The 13595-nt window shown below is 40.9% G+C and overlaps 1 protein-coding gene across 2 annotated transcripts in view; it reads left to right on the top strand.

Moving 5' to 3' along the window:
- Positions 1–13595, top strand: part of ATF6 (activating transcription factor 6) — a 236733-nt gene that overhangs the window by 205474 nt on the left and 17664 nt on the right. The gene's annotated exons all lie outside the window — the stretch shown is intronic.

Here is a 13595-nt window from a genome sequence, read left to right as displayed (position 1 = left end):
AAGGCACTCCTTCTCTTTGTTCTCTTTACGCCGCAGGCAAAGCCACACAGCACCTATGCTGCCGGTATCTGTTTACATTGCTGCCTCCCTTAAACGCCTTGATCCGGGGCCAGGTCTTACTCATCTCTTTTTCCAGCACCCAGCACAGTACCCAACACAGAACAGCTGTTAAGTAAATATTTATGTAACTGAATCATATTGATCATATGAACAAACTCCCACTGGGAGAACATCTGCCTTGCTTGCCTTATATATCTCAGAAAAGCCCTTGTTTATTACACTCTATTAATTGAGAGCTGCTGTACTACATATTAAATTGGATATTTTAGTCCTGCTTTAAAAATAAAGGTTAAATTGAGTATATTCACAGCTCTGTTAAGATTACATAGTGCCTATTAGTGCAGAAACATAGGTGGTGACTACATTTTACAGTTGCTTGGGATGTGTGATGCCCGGCTGCAGTCCAGCATAGCTTTCTGTGTTTGGTGGTATTTTGATGAGATGAGCTAATAGCATAAAAGTAGCAAGTCACTGTTGGTCTATGGAAGAGGCTGAGTGGCAAGCCGTCTCTGCTTTGATATCTTGCTTTTTAAAAAATCCCAAGAAATACAGATTATTTCAAGAAAGCTTATGGCCTACATTTTCTAGGTCATAAACCAGCCTAGTTTTCAGCCTTCAGCCTGCCTTCCATAGAGATTAATAGTGACCTATATAAACTATGTAGTGGTTCCAGTTGTTTTATCCCAAGAAGGGCCCCAAATTTTTTATTGAAGAAGCCCAGAAAGATGTCATGAATTCTGATGAGACATACCAAGTTACAGGAAGCGGACTGGGATAACTTATCTGAAAAAGAGATAGGAAAATAGCCAAATTTTCTAGTGCTTTCTTAGCTCTAAAGCAAGAGTTAAAACAGGTTTTTAATATGTGCCAGAATTTCCCCTCTGCAACCATTTCTACTATGTAATAACAGACGTATGATGCTGTAGACCTGTCTCCTTTTTCTTCTCTTTCTTCTTCTTCTTTTTATAATATAAGTCATAGAACTTCAACGGTTCTGGAAAGCGTTCTCAGGATAAACATAAATCTCATATTGTTTCCAAAGCAGCAGCTTCCTCTGGAATCTCTCACTGTCTCCTTAGCGTAAGCCTTAGTCACACTTGTATTAACAATAGGAACATTCTGTAGTATCTGCTTTCAAACAGCAGGGTCACAGGCATTAACTTCTTAACCCTCATACCACCACAGGAAACTGTAACCTCCATCCATCAGAGAGATGGAGAAAATGAATCAGCTTTAAAGAATGCAGCTAAGTCCGTCACCACAAGACCATAAAGGAGTGGAAAGTCACAGCTAGACCCTGGGGTCACAGATTCCCAGGCCTTTTCCCTGTGCTCTGACGTCTTGTGTCCTTGCTACTTAGAGGGGTGTACATTGCATGCTGTGTTAGGTACTTTAATCTATGTGTTTAAGTCTCACAGCCACCCTACAGGGTAGATATTAGCTTCCCTGTTACAGACGAAGTTACAAAAACTTCAGTTCAGTTCAGTCGCTCAGTCGTGTCCAACTCTTTGCAACCCCATGAATCGCAGCACGCCAGGCCTCCCTGTCCATCGCCAACTCCCGGAGTTCACCCACACTCATGTGCATCGAGTCGGTGATGCCATCCAGCCATCTCATCCTCTGTCATCCCCTTCTCCTGCCCCCAGTTCCTCCCAGCAACAGAGTCTTTTCCAATGAGTCAACTCTTCGCATGAGGTGGCCAAAGTATTAAAGTTTCAGCTTTAGCATCAGTCCTTCCAAAGAACACCCAGGACTGATCTCCTTTAGAATGGACTGGTTGGATCTCCTTGCAGTCCAAGGGACTCTCAAGAGTCTTCTCCAACACCACAGTTCAAAAGCATCAATTCTTTGGTGCTCCACTTTCTTCACAGTCCAACTCTCACATCCATACATGACCACAGGAAAAACCATAGCCTTGACTAGACGGACCTTTGTTGACAAAGTAATGTCTCTGCTTTTTAATGTGCTATCGGTTGGTCATAACTTTCCTTCCAAGGAGTAAGCGTCTTTTAATTTCATGGCTGCAGTCACCATCTGCAGTGATTTTGGAGCCCAAAAAAATAAAGTCTGACACTGTTTCCACTGTCCCCATCTATTTGCCATGAAGTGATGAGACCATATGCCATGATCTTAATTTTCTGAATGTTGAGCTTTAAGCCACCTTTTCACTCTCTAGCTACCAATTAGAAAAGCTCACCTTCAGACTCACGTCTGTGATTCCAAAGCCTGGCGTCTCTCCACTGTGTGACTCCACACAATGACAGAAGGTAACATTTTATGTCGCTTTATAGCCTGAAAGTCCTCCACCAGATGATCGCATTTAATTCTTAAGAACTTTGGAAATACGAATGCAATTTTTGCAATAAATAAGCAAGAAACTGGTCAAAATGATCTTATTAAAATCTAAGTCAGTCAGTGACACTCATGTTCAGCCCCCCAGTTGTGTCTCATCTATCTAGAGTAGAGGCCCAAATCCGTGTGGCCTGTAGGGGTCTGGCGCCCTGGCCCCACTCTGGCCTCAGCCCTGCTTCTACCTCTGCCCCAGTCGCGCTGGCCAGGAGGCCATTCCTCAGACACACGGGGCCTTTATCGGGGCTCTTCCCTCAGCCGGAAATGCCCTTCCCCAGGGACCTGCATGACCAGCTGCCTCTGCACTGTCAGGTCTTGACAAAAAAGTCGCGTTTTCACCAAAAATCATCTTCCTGGTCAGTTGTTGCTAGACCACTCTTTCTAAAATTAGGTTCAACTCCTCAGTATTTCATGTGTCCCTTCCATGCTTTAGTTTTGTCCTTGGTGTTCATTTTCAAACATACTAGGTATTTATTTCTCTTGTTTATTATTACACTCCTTACTGCCAAATTCAGACTTAAATTGAAGAAAGTAGGGAAAACCACTAGACCACTCAGGTATGACCTAAATCACATCGCTTCTGATTATACAGTGGGAGTGAGAAATAGATTTAAGGGACTAGATTTGATAGACAGAGTGCCTGATGAACTATGGACAGAGGTTCGTGACATTGTACAGGAGACAGGGATCAAGAAGATCCCCAATAAATAGAAATGCAAAAAGACAAAATGGCTGTCTGAGGAGGCCTTACAAATAGCTGAGAAAAGAAGAGAAGCAAAAAGCAAAGGAGAAAAGGAAAGCTATACCTATTTGAATGCAGAGTTCCAAAAAGTAGCAAGGAGAGATAAGAAAGCCTTCCTCAGTGATCAATGCAAAGAAATAGAGGAAAACAATAGAATGGGAAAGACTAAAGATCTCTTCAAGAAAATTACCAAGGGAACATTTCATGCAAAGATGGGCACGATAAAGGACAGAAATGGTATGGACCTAACGGAAGCAGAAGATATTAAGAAGAAGTGGCAAGAATACACAGAAGAACTGTACAAAGAAGATCTTCACGACCCAGATAATCACGATGGTGTGATCACTCACCTAGAGCCAGACATCCTGGAATGTGAAGTCAAGTGGGCCTTACGAAGCATCACTAAGAACAAAGCTAGTGGAGGTGATGGAATTCCATGGGGCTATTTCAACTCCTGAAAGATGATGCTGTGAAAGTGCTGCATTCAATATGCCAGCAAATTTGGAAAACTCAGCAGTGGCCACAGGACTAGAAAAGGTCAGTTTTCATTCCAATCCCAAAGAAAGGCAATGCCAAAGAATGTTCAAACTCCCGCACAATTGCACTCATCTTACATGCTAGTAAAGTAATGCTCAAAATTCTCCAAGCCAGGCTTCAGCAATAGGTGAACCGTGAACTTCCAGATGTTCAAGCTGGTTTTAGAAAAGGCAGAGGAACCAGAGATCAAATTGCGAATATCTGCTGGATCATCAAAAAAGCAAGAGAGTTCCAGAAAAACATCTATTTCTGCTTTATTGACTATGCCAAAGCCTTTGACTGTGTGGATCACTACAAACTGTGGAAAATTCTGAAAGAGAAGGGGTTACCAAGCCACGTGACCTGCCTCTTGAGAAATCTGTATGCAGGTCAGGAAGCGAAAGTTAGAACTGGACATGGAACAACTGACTGGTTCCAAATAGAAAAAGGAGTTCGTCAAGGTTGTATATTGTCACCCTGTTTATTTAACTTCTGTGCCGAATACATCATGAGAAATACTGGGCTGGAAGAAGCATAAGCTGGAATTAAGATTGCCAGGAGAAATACCAATAACCTCAGATATGCAGATGACACCACCCTTACGGCAGAAAGTCAAGAAGAACTAAAAAGCCTCTTGATGAAGGTGAAAGAGGAGAGTGAAAAAGTTTGCTTAAAGCTCAACATTCAGAAAACGAAGATCATAGCATCTGGTCCCATCACTTTATGGGAAATAGATGGGGAAACAGTGGTTGACTTTATTTTGGGGGGCTCCAAAATCACTGCAGATGGTGACTGCAGCCATGAAATTAAAAGACGCTTACTCCTTGGAAGGAAAGTTATGACCAACCTAGACATCATATTAAAAAGCAGAGACATTACTTTGTCAACAAAGGTCCATCTAGTCAAGGCTATGGTTTTTCCAGTGGTCATGTATGGATATGAGAGTTGGACTGTGAAGAAAGCTGAGCGCCGAAGAATTGATGCTTTTGAACTGTGGTGTTGGAGAAGACTCTTTAGAGTCCCGTGGACTGCAAGGAGATCCAACTAGTCCATCCTAAAGGAGATCAGTCCTGGGTGTTCATTGGAAGGACTGATGTTGAAGCTGAGGCTCCAATACTTTGGCTACCTCATGCGAAGAGCTGACTCATTTGAAAAGACCCTGATGCTGGGAAACATTGAGGGCGGGAAGAGAAGGGGATGACAGAGGATGAGATTTTTGGATGGCATCACCAACTCGATGGACATGGGTTTGGGTTAACTCTGGGAGTTGGTGATGGACAGAGAGGCCTGGCGTGCTGCGGTTCTTGGGGTCACAAAGAGTTGGACACAACTGAGTGACTGAACTGAACTGTTAATCATCGGCCTCCTCCTACCCACTAGAATGGATACACTGTGAGGAAATGCCGTGAAGAAATGCTTTGGTCTGTTTTGTTCACTTCTTAGCTCCAGCACCTAGAACAGGCTTGGTGCATAGAAAGCACTCAGTAAATATTCAGTGCATGAAAAAGAAACCAGAAAATGGAAGATGAAAAAGGTAAAGTGGTTTTCCCCGGAAAATACTGTGGACCAGCAGTGTCAGAGTTTAAGCTGACCCTGATCTTCTGGTCCACATTCCATGCTTTTTCAGTTTGGAGCTGAGTGAGGTCAAAATCCACAAGAGGTTGTAAGTGATCTTATAACATAGAATCTAGTTTATTAGGAATACTTTTTAGGTAATTTGCACTTTTAAAACAATTATTGCATCAGTTACTGTATCATAGGGGACACAGGCCAGCCCTTCCTCAGCACTGTCCCCACATAGCAGGAGTAATGAGAACAGGTGGAGAGCTGCATAAACCTAGGGATTTTCACCTCCCTGTGTCACATTACAGGATTGGCAAGCATGCCGGTCTCTCATGCAGCCTCTGCCACAGGGAGACTCTGCCACTCACCAAAGGGGCAAACAAACCAGAAGGCAAGGCCGCTTTAGACTAGGGAACTAAATCAGTGATCCACAGGTCAGGAAAGGAGGCAAGTCTGCCACATGGCTCTGCACTGTTGCTGTTCTGAGTTAAGGATGTGCTCCAGGCAGCCGGATACAAAAAGTGCACTGGTGAGTCAGGTGGGTGGTTGTCCAACTCTGTACAACGGTTTTGGCAAAGAAGGAGTAAGGCAGTTGTTTTGCAATATATCTGTTTCTTTCGTAAAAATTCTCTCTGTGGAGGGAGTACAGTTATTTGGAGGTGGTGTGCATATCCTTATGAGCAGAAAGCAGCTCTCCAAGCTCCTTGACAAATATTGGTTCTTAAATGCACAAGTTGAGTAAGTTTTGTGATCTCCAGTCCTGTTTTACTCCTTGCACAATGGTTTGTGACTAAGTGAACCTGCCATGACCCCTGACAAGGTAGAACAAATTTGAGAAAGTAAGAATAGTAAGCTAATTACTCAATTTGGGATTTGATCAGTAATCAAACCAAAACTTTTATTTGGAAATAAAAGAAAACAAAAACATCAGGGACTTCCCTAGTGGTTCAGTGGTTAAGACTCTGCACTCCCAGTGCAGGGCGTACGGATCTAAGAACCCCACATGCCACACGGCCAAAAAAACCCCAAGACAAACAATAAAACATCAGCCTCCTAAGTCACCTTTCTCTTACTGAATTTCCATTTTCTCCAGAAAGAATTAATCTCTTCTTTCTCCTTATCCCCAAGCACTTTTATAGCTGCACTTAGAGGCAACTGTATTAAGTTCTTTGCTTGAACTGAAGTTAATTTATTATAACCATTACTCCTGTCACCATACCAGCCAGCGTTTGGATTTCACAGGTCATGCAGTTTCCAAAACACCAACTGATCACTGCTGTATTTATTCTTACATGACTTTTCACTAGGAGAAAGTATAATTGTCTGTCATAACAGAAGTACAGATAGGATCCTAATAAGCTTATCATTGTTAATTTCTATTGCATACAAGCAAATTGCTATATTTTTCAGTAATTTTAGAATATCTTCCTTCTGAACTATTATTAGTGTCTTCTTCCTCTGTATATTTTATCTGCCAGCTTGATTGCGAACTACTTACCAATAGGGACTGTGTCATGTAATCATTTGCTAGTTCTGTGAATGATCAGGGATTTGGTTAGACATTTCAGCTGAGAGCAGTGCCTGCCCTGCCACCATGCTGGATCCACTGAATGCATAGCCACTAGCTTTCATGAGCACATTTTCTGTTCTCCTACCCAAGTATTTAGATAAGACAGTACAGGATACCTGACTGCAAGCCCAAAGAGTCTTTAACAAACTAAAGTGTGAGGAGGAGCCTGTATCCATGATGTTACACTCCTGTGAGACAACCACAGATCCTCTAAGAAGGTTATGCTTCTGCTGTAGCAGTGCCACCTGTTAGGCACTGTTCCATGAGAGAGGAGGAGAAATTCTCTGAGTTTAAAAAGTCAAAATTACATCCTTGATCAAAAAATCTCTTTCTGGTTTGAGTATCCTGTTGACACCAGGAGTCTCTGGGAATTTGGTCTTGACGCGATTCTCAGAGTGTATGTGGCATACATTCCACACGGGCCTTGGGGGATGGAGCAGGCTTAGTTTTGGGTTTTCAGCAGGGTTTGTCATCTTCATAGCTGAGTAGAACACTCGAATGTGACATGTACTCAATTGTACCCATTTTTCATTCATTATTTATCGATAATTTTTTATGTAGCAGGTCTTATCTTAAAAAAAACAAAAACAAAAAAACAAGCACCCTCTGCTTTTGTGAATTTAGTTTGTGAAAAAAAATGAGAGCAGGAGACTTACTGAACTTCACCTGAATATTAACATTTACACCCCGTTCTCACTCTTTGCTCAGCAAATCACATGACATTTATTGATCAGAACATTTTATAGTTAATTCACTTTAAACTTTTCCAAAATGCTGTTTGGCTTCTTGCCAAAAACCTATATAGTACCAGGATTTATTCAGTAGTTTTGTAAATATGACTGCTTCCTTTTTCTGAAAGAAATAGAAATGTCTGAGAGAAAATGGCTTCCCTGCCAAAAAGAGAAATAGCTTTTATGGCTCAGAGAATAATAGTTCAACCATATAGCAAGAGAGAGCTTGTCTGTATCCCACTTTATATTAATTCAGAACTCATGAAGAATTCTTGGAAAAGAGGCATTTGTTGTAGGAGTCAAAGTGGTACTATTTGTAGGCTGATGTGGTAGTGTATCAGAATTCCCAGAATGGAAAAATTATTCAATGTGTAGAATAGTATATTCCAGATTATTTTTGTGTTATAAAATCAAAAATCTTATACAGTCCTTAGGCCATTTCTTTTGAGAATCTGAGACAAGACCGTCCAGGCCATTTCTAATGTGGAGGGTGGGTTGAGGATGGGGTATCAGTTCACAGCAGAGCCTTAATTGTACTTGGTGATGACTTCTATCAGCTGTTTAACCAAGTATCCTCTAGTATTTTTCTCTAAATAAATCCAGAGATCTTTCCTCAATTGTTAGACAACTTTTCTAGATTAGTTTCCAATAATAACAAAAGGGAAATTTTTTCCCACTAATTTTCTGATTACTTCATCTGCAAGAATAAAGTGAATACTGAAACAGTGAGCCTCACTCATTTATAGGAACATCTGAATAAGGCACTCAACAATTATTTCTTTTCCAGATATCTACAAGTACTGTTTATACCAGTTTCTTAACTTTAAAAAAAAATCCTATTTGTTATCAAAGACCTCTGTGTCTAAAAGATAAACTTACTTATTTTTTAGGTTTCTGAAAAAGTAAACTCTAGATGACCCAGCACTTGGTCAAATTTCAACTAAGAGTGAGATTGAATTAGTAGTCTCAGAATCTCAGCATTTATTTGGCCTTACGTACTGGTAAAGAAGAGGCAAGAGTTCAATCCCTGGGTCAGGAAGACCCCCTGGAGTAGGAAATGACAAGCCACTCCAGTATTCTTGCCTGGGAAGCCAAGGACAGAGGAGCCTGGCAGGCTACGGTCCATGGGGTCACAAAGAGTTGGATACGACTGAACACATGCGTGCACGCACGCATGCACATTGTTAATGAAGCTTGCCTGGAGGCAGGACTGCCCGTTACAGTGCTTAAGCGGGGCAGTCAGGCTATTTATAAATGCAGACACTTTAAGAAGTCCTGTTTCCTGGGTTTTGCTTATGTAAGCCTACAGAATTATCAGTTGTAAGAGTGGGGAGTAAACACAGGAAACTGGGGAGTTCTAGGCTTTTCGGAACATTATGTAGTTGAAAAGCAACATGGTTTCCTGCAGACTGAGAACTGCGGACATTGCAGTGGAGAAAATGAGACCCAGAATGGCAAATAACCTTGTGGACATTGACCTCTGAACCTGGTCTCCGCCTCTCTCTTACCTCCGCTCCTGCCCCTGTTTTGAGAGAGGGGGGAATTCTCTGGTTAAAAACTGAACCCACAGGAGAGCGGGTCCCTCCTGAGGAAGCCGCCTTACTCTCACTCTTGTTGAGCTCAGTTCTGTGTATGTGGTAGAGGAGAATACTTCCAGCACCCTCTGTAAGTCAGCATCCTGTGGGAACACTTCCACACAACCAAAGCCTCATTCATTCATTTATTTTAAAATGCCTATTGAGTGCCTTCTGTGTGCCAAGCACTGGAGATTCAGCAGTGAGAAATGGATAAAAATTCCTTGTCCTCAGGGAGCCGACTTTCTACTGTGACTCCTCCTAAGAGCTGTCCAAGTTAAATGGACTTTAGAAGTGGGTGTATCTGAGAAGCCTCTGAAATTTACAGGGCCCCTCACCTGTTCTGTGCCCTTAAACAGGCTTTATATCTGAGCAGGTGTGGAGAGGAAAAGACACTTCTTCCTATTGAAAGAATATGAAGAATGGCAGCCTTCCGTGTTACACAAACCGCTTTCTGGGTATATACATATGTGTGTGTGTGTATATATGTATATATATCTATATATATTTCACTTTGTTGGTTTTTAGTCTACAGTTACAATACCATGTCAGGTTTCATTCATTTTAACCTGTTGGCAGTTGTTTCTAGAATGTGAATGAGTTTTTCTGCATGTACCTAATATTGAGTGACTGTCATTTCCAAAATATTTTAAGATTCCATTTTATGAATAAAACATATGCTAGACTTTTTACTAGGCTGAGAGCAATATGACAATATCAGGCCTCAGGTTCCTTCACGTTCTATAATTCTGATGTAGTGATTCCTTGTAGAAGCTGAGCCTACCCAACACAACGGGCAGAAATATTACAGAGAAAGCCATTTTGATGCTCTGAGAAGAATGTATAATTCCCATGTATTAATTTTAAATGCAATTACGGAGCCACAGATTTTCAGAAGAAAGAGTGCTCTTTGACCCAGTGTTAGTAATTGCAGAGGTTTGGTTCTTAATCTGCCTGTGGGGTAGTTCTTCCACGTGTTCTGGTTTTAGAAGGAAGTGTCTTTGAACATTGGTTCAGTTCTTATGGGTCTCAAATTGCAGATTGTGACACCATGAAACAGTTTTCTAGTACTTGGTGCCAGCAATTTTATTATTTGAAGCAATAACATTGGTCATCCCTAGAGTTGGGCCCACGTCCCAGGCTAAAACTCAAAACTGTGTCTTAGGGCAACAGATCAGCTCCTATGTCTAGTTCATTCAGCTTTCAGAATGAATTTTAATTTTAACCCCAACCCAGTGTTCTCGTGAGTCCCTTTGTTGCCACTCATATTGAAGTTCACTTGTTCTCAGTTTTTCAGGCTAATTGAAATTACATAATCAGATATCAGTTTGGTAGTCTAGAAATCCAGTTTGAAGCAAAATGAGTAATTTTGTCATATCCATTTAATGATCTGTTAGGGGCTGTTGAAGATCAATGAAATGTAACTCTTTTTATGATCTGATGAAAAAAACCTCTCACATATGTGGGCAGCATTTTCAGGCAAAGACTAGGCAAATCCAGGGTAAAGCAAAACTAATACCATTAGTCTTTGAACAACTATGGAATTGTTTTGGAATTATGAACAATTATTATGGAATCTGAACAATTATAGTCAGATTTCCTGAAATCATTCTAGCAAACTATCGAAAGCCCAGGAGGAGCTGAACTTGGGAAAAGGTAGGAACGTGACCATGTACAGCTTAAACTTCTGTAAGCCCCTAAATTTCCCAGGGGATAAATTTCATCTGGTCACCTTTAAAGGAGTCATTGTTGATGGTTATGAATTCAGAATATAAACTTGAGGTTGAAAAGAAGTGACTTCAGCTGTGTTTCAGAGTAGGATTATTTTTGTGTTTGAGGATATTAGAAATTCTTTGTTGCTACCATTTCTGGAAGTATTCTAGGATGACACTTTCTCAAGTTGGAGTCAAGAATGATGGAACTTTCATAGGGCAAAGAATTACCTGATGACATAACTAGCAAGTATGAAGGACAGCCTTCTTAACCATGTTCTGTATTTTTCATTGTCTGCTGTAAAGAGATGTTGCTAATTCCAGATATGTAGTGGTGAATGAAAGAGACATATTCTTTGAGTTTATGGAGTTTGATGGTCTAGTAGGGGAGGCATATATTCATAAACAAGTAAATAAGCCAGTGTTTAATTATATGTTGCGGTAAGTGCTATGAAGGAAAATAACTGATGTGATTTGAGGATGCAACTTGAGTTTTGGTAGTAAGAAGAAAGGCTTTTCTGAGGAAATGCACTTGTTTGATGTTTTACCAATATTTTAAATGTGATTTTGTTGCTTTTGAAACACTCCTGTCATCTGCATAAAGGGAGAAACCTCATTGTCTTACGTAATTCCTTACAATTTAAGGCACTTAGTAAATGTTTGTGGACAGTTTTGTGACCCGTGATATGGTGTCCGTTTTCCTTTAGAAAATTCACCCTCTGTTTAATTTGGATACAGAAAATAGGATCTGAATGCTTTTAAGAGTCTGTAACCATGCCTGGCCTATAGTTAGTATATAAACATTTGTTGAATGAATGAACGAAGATTACAAACTGAGTTTGGTTTCTCAGTTAAAAGTATTCTCGGTGATCAGATAAAACCACAGATCTACTCTTTTCCTTCATGTTCATCATTCTTTTTAAAAAATTTTTATTGAAGTATAGTAGATTTACAATGCTGTGTTAGTTTCAGGTATACAGCAAAATGAATCAGTTATACATATATCTACTCTTTTCTTTTTTTCACGTTCTTTTCCCATAAAGGATGTTACAGAGTATTGAGTAGAGGTCCCTGGGCTGTGCAGTAGCTATTTTATATATGGGGGCTTCCCCTGTGGCTCAGATGGTAAAGAATCTACCTGCACTGTGGCAGACCTGGGTTTGATCCCTGGATCAGGAAGATCCCCTGGAGAAGGGAATGGCAACCCCCTCCAGTATTCTTGCCTGGAGAATCCCATGGACAGAAGAGCCTGGCGGGTTACAGTCCATGGGGTCGCAAGAGTCGGACACAGCTAAGCAACTGCAATTTCACTTTCATTTTATATATAGAAGTGTGTATATGTCAGTCTCCCAATTTATCTGTCCTCTCCCCTTTTCCCCCCTGGTAGCAAGTTTGTTTTCTACAAGTGACTCTATTTCTGTTTTATAAGTAAGTTCATTTGTACCTTTTTTTTTTTTTTACATTCCATATATAAGCCATATCATATGATATTTGTCTGTCTTTGTCTGACTTCTTCACTCAGTATAACAGTCTCTAAGTCCATCCACATTGCTGCAAATGACATTATTTTGTTCTTCTTTGCAGCTGAGTACTATCCTATTGTACATATGTGCCACATCTTCTTTAGTTTTGTCTTGGCTTTGGTAAATAGTGCAGCAGTAAACATCAGAATGCGTGTATCTTATCATACTACAGTTTTCTCCAGATACATGCCAAGGAGTGGGATTGCTGGATCATATAGTAGTTCTATATTTAGTTTTTTAAGTTCAGTTCAGTCGCTCAGTCATGTCTGACTCTTTGCAACCCAGCATGCCAGGACTGTAGCACGCAAGGCTTCCCTGTCTGTCACCAACTCCCAGAGCTTGCTCAAACTCATGTCCATCGAGTCAGTGATGCCATCCAACCATCTCATCCTCTGTCATCCCCTTTTCCTTCTGCCTTCAATCTTTCCCAGCATCAGGGTCTTTTCAAATGAGTCAGTTCTTCGCCTCAGGTGGCCAAAGTATTGAAGTTTCAGCTTCAACATCCAATGAATATTCAGGACTGATTTCCTTTAGGATGGACTGGTTGGATCTCCTTGCTATCCAGGGGACTCCCAAAAGTCTGCTCCAACACCACGTTTCAAAAGCATCAGTTCTTCAGCACTCAGCCTTCTTTATGGTCCACTTCTCACATCCATATGTGACTACTGAAAAAACCATAGCTTTGAATATACAGACCTCTGTCAGTAAAGTAATGTCTCTGCTTTTTAATATACTGTCTAGGTTGGTCATAGCTTTTCTTCCAAGGAGCAAGCATCTTTTAATTTCCTGGCTGCAGTCACCATCTGCAGTGATTTTGGAGTCCAAGAAAATAAAGTCTGTCACTGTTTCCATTGTTTCCCCATCTATTTGCCATGAAGTGAAGGGACCAGTTGCCATGATCTTAGTTTTTTGAATATTGAGTTTTAAGCCAGCTCTTTCACTCTCCTCTTTTACTTTCATCAAGAGGCTCTTTAATTCCTCTTTACTTTCTCCCATAAGGGTGGTGTCATCTGTATATCTGAGGTTATTGATATTTCTCCCGCCAGTCTTGATTCCAGCTTGTGCTTCATCCAGCCTGGCATTTTATATGATGTACTCGGCATATAAGTTAAATAAGCAGGGTGACAATATACAACCTTGACGTACTCCTTTCCCGATTTGGAACCAGTTTTGTTCCATGTCCGGTTGTAACTGTTGCTTCTTGACCTGCATGCAAATTTCTCAAGAGGCAGGTAAGGTGGGCTGGTAGTCCCAC

This window comes from Bison bison, unplaced genomic scaffold (assembly GCF_000754665.1).
Source record: "Bison bison bison isolate TAMUID 2011002044 unplaced genomic scaffold, Bison_UMD1.0 scf7180017864346, whole genome shotgun sequence".
NCBI classification, from domain to species: domain Eukaryota; kingdom Metazoa; phylum Chordata; class Mammalia; order Artiodactyla; family Bovidae; genus Bison; species Bison bison.
The sequence above is the reverse complement of the archived record's forward strand: the minus strand, read 5'-3'. Positions and strand labels throughout refer to the sequence as shown.